Below are 6422 nucleotides of genomic sequence, written 5' to 3'. Positions count from 1 at the left end.
GCACTTATCCTACTGAGCCATCTCCCTGGCCCTATGAGTGGATTTTTCAAACCCACAACACCTCTACATCTATTGTTAGGCTTATTTACACAGGAGAATCTAGTACTTTATCTTGTTTTCCAGAGTTCTTAACTGATTTTTCTTAGGATTTAGATATGTAAATTTCTCAAGACATGTTGAGAAGATAATTTCTATCTTATTTCCAACTAATGGAAACATTAGTTGTCTTCAACACAGGTCTAATTTAAACCAGTTTCAAGACTTAATGTATTTTGAATGAACAAAGTATTGGAACCTCAGATTTTAGTCCAGTTCTGATCTACTCTTAGGAATCCTTTAGAATCTCAAATTATTGGAGAAAAGATCACCTTTTAGACTCCTTGCCTTGCAAGAACTCTGAGGTTTGAGGTTTTGATCCTTATCTTCAGAAGACTATTGATATAAAAGCTCGCGCCTTTAAGGACTGGCAAATGCTCTCTTGTGATGCAGTTTTTGTGGTCCCTTACCCCTCTGCATTCTCATTTTCCTTTTGGCTTTGGCCTGCACTACTTTACCACCTTGTCAGCATGTTCAGTTTCTGTTGTTATTCTTCTTTATTTTTGTTTTGCTTGCTTGCTTGTTCGTTTGTTTGTGGTACTGGAGACTGAACCCAGGGCCTCACACGTGTTAGGCAAGTGTTCTACCACTGAGCTACACCTCAGCCCTTAATATGTTTTAGTATTTTTTTCTAAATTTTTAGCTTTTTTCTATAAAAGGGTTGATCCAAATAATGTAGACTTCAGTTTTTACAAGCAAAAAGCCTGGGTTAACTGGTGTTTGGCTCTGGCTAAGAATGAGTTTTGAATTCGAAACTCATATTGCTATGGGTCGCTCAGAATAAGAACCAGATCAGCCAGATTGGAATTTGGAAAGCTGATTATTTCTGAGCTCAAGACCCCCAGTCAGCTCTTACGCAACTAGCTCAGGAAGCAGGGGGATTTTAAAACCTGGAACCACATTCAGTTTGGTAAACAAATTCATTGTCTGACACAAAATAATGCTTTTAGGATCATTGTGACCACTACTCAACCTAAATTTCCTGGGGCTTTTTGTTTTAGTTTCTGGTTATCTTGTACCTGAATACCTGCATACAGTCTTGCATAGCCTGAGGTTACAAGAAGTTAAAGCCCACTTAGTTTCCCTTTGAAGTCATCTCTGTAAACTAACTTTGTTTACAGGAATTAGTGAGAAAGGGATTTAATCTTAGCAAATAGCAAGAAACAGCCACTAGTCACTAAACAACTTAGAACAGTGGTGAGTATGCATTTTTTATACAACAGAAAATACAAGATTTACATTTATAGTCTAAAGTGTGAGTTGACCCATTACAATATGTCGCCAAAATAGAATAGTAGAAGATAATTATGACAGTTATGCGTTGGAGGATGAAAATGTCATTCAATATGGACTTCAGTATGGGTTTCAGGTCATTCATTCATCGTAGAATACTTGTTTACTTTTTACCAGTGTGCTGAGGGCAGGGCATAGAGTGCCCGTCCTAGATGTACTCTCTGCCCTCAAGGAGTTTCCACGCAAATGGCTTGCTAATCAGCAAGTCAAAGTGGATATTTCAACCACAATACCAAATAAATAAATATCACAATATCTTCAAATCTGGTTGACTTCTCAACTACACAAACATTACAGATTAGTTCTTTTTTGTGGAACCGGGGATTGAACTCAGGCCCTTGCGCTTGCCAGGGAAGTGCTTATTCCACTGAGCATCTCCCCGGCCCCTACAGATTAGTTCTTGGACACGCAGGTTCCCCAGAACATGTAACTTTTTCAAAGCCGTGGATAGAGCCACATAGTACTGCCCTAAGATAATCTCGTTTTACCATCACAGCCTCTTTCTACATCAAGGTGAGGTTCTCATTCCTGAATTTGACAAACAGTCATGGCAGGTATTCATTTCTTTATTCAGCAAGTGTTTCTTTTTCTTTATTTGATTTTTCAGACCAGATCTTGCAGTGTAGATCAGGCTGGACTTGAACTCAGTGTAGCCCACGCTGGCCTCAAACTCAATCTTCCTGCCTTAGCCTCTTGAGTGTTGGGATTGCAGGCATGTCACACTACTGGCGGCTAAACTCTGAGCTAAGCACTAACTATGCATTGATTAGTAAAATAACACAGTAATAGAGTGTTATGGTTTGTGTATAGTTGTTCCCACACGGCCTCATGAAGTCTTGGAGTGGATTCTGGAGTTTGTGATTGATTATGTGGGTGTGGATGCTGCGCCTGCCCTGGGACAGGTAATTTGCGTTTCAGTGTAAGGAGGGAAGAGAAGCCAGCTGCTTGAGCTGCTGCTACCCCTCCCTTGTGCTCTTGCTCTTTGCCACCTCCATGAAAGGTTGCTTTCTGCTTGTGGCGCTCTGCCTTGGAGACAGCTGAATATGGACTGAAAGTCCAGTAACTGTGAGTTAAATAAACCCTTCCTTCCTTCATTTTGAGTGTCGGGTATTTGTCCCAGCAACAAGAGAAGAGTAACTAAGACATAGGGTCATTCATATTTGTATGTCTTTGAAACTAATTATCATACCGATAATGACCTTTGCAGTTAATCATGATGTCTGTCTTACTGTGGTGAGCTGGGAAGGTGGGTGTTAGGCTGCATTTCCTCTTCCTCATCAGTGCATTATCTGTGTAGTAAACTGCAGAGTGGGCCAGCCTCCTTCACAGCAGGAACCTTACTCCTGAATGCCTCTCTTCCCAGCCTTCCTCCCCCCCCCCCATGCTGATAATTTGGCTACATCCCCAGAACTCTATAAATTGTAGTCCTCCTGCCTCAGCCTCCCAGAGTACTAGAATTACAGGCATGCTCCCTCATGGTTAGCTATTCCCAGACTTTAAGGCAATGTCAAAAGGGAGGGTGGCCAAAGACTCTCAGTGAAATATTTAATGATGACTTGCAAATCAAATCAGAATATGTTTTTAAGGAAAGTAACACTTTCAGCAAGATCCTAGGTAAAAATTTGAGGGTTACAAAGAGAACCAATTGGTGACAAGAATTACTGATAGGAAAAAAAATTACTGATAGGGAGCAACAACATCTTCACAGTAAAATGATACATAACATTCTAGGCAGATTATGAAAATTTTAAAATACAGTTTTTCAATACAGAAGCAATTTGAAAAGTAACAATAATCAAGTCAATTTGTGGCCTTGTAAGATGATAAAACTACCAGCAAGATAGCTCAGCAGACTAAACTCCTCCTTAGGCAAGCACAGGGACTAGGGTTCAATTCCTGGCACCACATGCTACACCTGTAATCCCAGTGCTGGAGAGGCTGAAAACAGGAGGATCATTACAAGTCCAACCTGCATAGTGAGACCCTGTGCCAAATACATAAATTTTAAAAAAATAATAATAGAACTATGTAAAGGAAATAATCTTTTCTTCTAGTTTATCGTTATATAAAATAAGTGTCTTTCACTTATGTAGCATCTAGTTCTGGGTGTTGACTCAGCACAAATTTTAGCTCAGCTACTCCCAATGGATTTTATTCTGGTGGTAAAATAAGTCATAGTCAGAACCCTTTAATAATCTGTGTTAGGGCCGGGCAGATAGCTTAGTTGAATAAGAGCTTGCCCAGCAAGCACAGGGTCCTGAGTTCTATCCCTGGTATCACCAAAAATAAATAAATACATAAATAAATACATAAATAAATACATAAATAAATAATCTGTGTTAATTCAGGGCAATTAGTTTTTCTTTGGGATAAACTCTAATATCTATCAAGAAAGACAGCTTAAAATGAGTAACTTAGTTGGAGTTGACCGGTGAGTCACTGTTCCTGGCAGTTTGTAATGTGGCTCTGTGAACATTTCCTCACCTGTGGTTCCAAGCAAGGAGCAGAGAGCTGGATGAAACTTGGGTCCTTTAAGTATGCGTTTCAGAGGGCACATGGCCTTGCAGTCACGGTAAAAGAACATCAGTGTGTGTGAGACTTCCCTTCGGTCGCACGCATTCCTGCCATCACTCCCATCCTTAAGTGTGCTGCCTGTTTTATTGTTTGACAATTGTAGCAAACCCTGAGAGATGAGATAGTCGTTATCCAACCAGTATCCCTGAGCTCCTCCCGCACTCCAGGCACTGCTCTGGGATTACAGCAGCGACTCTTTGGCCCTGTGGGAAAGGCAGACATGTAGGTAAAATCATGACTATATAGTTCATTAGAAGACCAAAGGATCCGTGAAGAAAAGAAATCTAAGAAGGCCTCCTGAAAAGTGATATTTGTATGAGCTAGGCATACCACCTACATCTGACAGTTTCAAAGACAGAGGTTTGCCCAGTCTCACAGTAAGCAGTGGAGCTGGTGTAGTGTTTCCTTCACCGCCTTACATGTTAGTGCCGCAGCACACTGTAACATCAGTGTGTTTTGACCACGTGATCTCTGAGTTGCGATGGTAAGAGGCAGTAGTTGAGAAAACTCAGATAGACCTGTAAGTGGTCAAGGGAATGGACTCTTCCAACTTGGACTCTTGCCAACTTGCAAAGATAATTTGTCATCAAGAGCATATTTTAGGGGCTGGTGAGATGGCTCAGTGGTCTAAAGCACCTACCTAGAACAAGCTTAGCAAAGCACAGGGACCACGGTTCAATCCCCCAGCACCACATGCCAGCCAGCCCCACCCCCTGGTGGGCTGAGCTGGCCACACACACACACACACACACACACACGCATGCACACACACACATAAATAAAAAATAAAAAAGAACATATTTTAGGGGGCTGGGGTGATGGTTCATTGGAATAAGCACTTCTCTGGCAAGCGCAAGTGCCTGAGTTCAATCCCCAGTTCTGCAAAAAAAAAAAAACCCAAAAACATATTTTAGGACTCCCTTCTGTTGAAAACTGCCTGCTAAATTTAATATACCTGTGGGTGTGAAAACACAATATGTGCTTTTAGAATATTTAATTATTCTTTGCAGATATGTTTGTTTTGTTTTGTTTTGTTTTTGGCCGAACCGGGGATTGAACTCAGACCCTGTACTTGCCAGAGAAGCGCTTATTCTACTGAGCCATCTTCCTGGCCCCTGCAGATATACTTTTGATTGCTAGTTTATCAAGAAATAACTCAGTTTTCCAAAATTTTCTTGTTCATGCTAACAGTATCTACAAGTTGCTATAGGTATAGTTTCTCTAGTTTAAGTGTCCTTTAAAATACCTTTTAACTTCATCTTAAACTCACATATGTGCTAAACACTTCTAACAGCCCAGTCATTTCCTTTTACAAACAGGTAGCTGCTGAAAGAGACTTTAGGTTTGGGAAGCAATGGAAGCTGTTTGTAAGTAGGAATCGCTATTCATACGTTCCTAGGCGTACTAATTCGCTAGAGCAGACACATTGACGAAGCAGGAGGGAAGCAGGAGGGCGGAAGCCTAACTGCTAGAACAGAACGTTTGAGGGCCTGCAAGGGGTGGGATCCAGTGAGCCAACAGAGATACTGGCCTGGAACAGAGCAGAGACGGTCCCTCTAGTCTCTGAGAGATAGCATGATAGATTTGATAGTGAAAAGATGTAGACAGAGACTTAGACTTCTCCAAGACTATACACCTAGTAAATGCCAAGGTCAGGATTAAGCCCAGGGCTCTCAAAGCCTGGGTCCTTGACTCGAAGGTAGGCTGCTCTCTAGTGTATAGGTGAGCTGACTGTGATCGCGTCTAGAGAAACCACGTAGTTCACCAGCCATAAACATCTAATTGTAAACCAAGCATGGCACCCTGGCCTCCTTAGCGTTCTTTACATTATTTTACAGATAAGGACTAGATGAAAGTTCAGTGAATTATTTCTTGATGCCTAATAAATCTCCAGACAGCTAAATTTCTCTCGGCATGATGTTCCCCTATCAGAAACCTTCAAAGATGCTTATGTCAGACCAAATGAAACATTTGGTCCCTTGGGCTTTGACATTTGAGTCCCTTGGGATCTGGCCCTCCAGCATATCTCACTACTTTTCTTCAAACCATTCCCCTTTCTTAGTTCTGTCTGTATGCAAAGCCTGTAGAATTGCTGCTAATCCATTGCCATCGCTTCCATGAAAGCCTCCGTTGACACACTAGGGACTTTGCTTTGCTGCCACTGCCATTTACGCCAGGATACAGCACTTAGACGTTTCATCTTACTTTATAGTGTGTGGCTCCTAGGTTGTATACGGCAAGGACTCACCTGCTGCTATTTTTTTGCTTCCACAATGCTCACATAGAACAGGTATCTGTCTAATGTTTTGTTTTAGATCTGAGATTGAGCCCAGAGCCTCAGGCATGCTAGGCAAGTGCTCTACCACTGAGGTATTCCCCCACTCCTTAATGTTTGGCTATTTCAGATAGGTGTTTTTATATCAGCACTTATGCTTTCTAGTTTTAGTCTCTGCTTCATA

The 6422-nt window shown here is 41.5% G+C and overlaps 1 protein-coding gene across 1 annotated transcript in view; it reads left to right on the top strand.

Annotated features, from left to right (window-relative positions):
- Window positions 1–6422, top strand: part of Dnmbp (dynamin binding protein) — a 124300-nt gene that overhangs the window by 62951 nt on the left and 54927 nt on the right. The gene's annotated exons all lie outside the window — the stretch shown is intronic.

Source organism: Octodon degus, unplaced genomic scaffold (genome assembly GCF_000260255.1).
Source record: "Octodon degus isolate 3935 unplaced genomic scaffold, OctDeg1.0 scaffold00010, whole genome shotgun sequence".
NCBI classification, from domain to species: domain Eukaryota; kingdom Metazoa; phylum Chordata; class Mammalia; order Rodentia; family Octodontidae; genus Octodon; species Octodon degus.
Note: the sequence above shows the minus strand (reverse complement) of the source record. Positions and strands in the feature narration are given on the sequence as shown.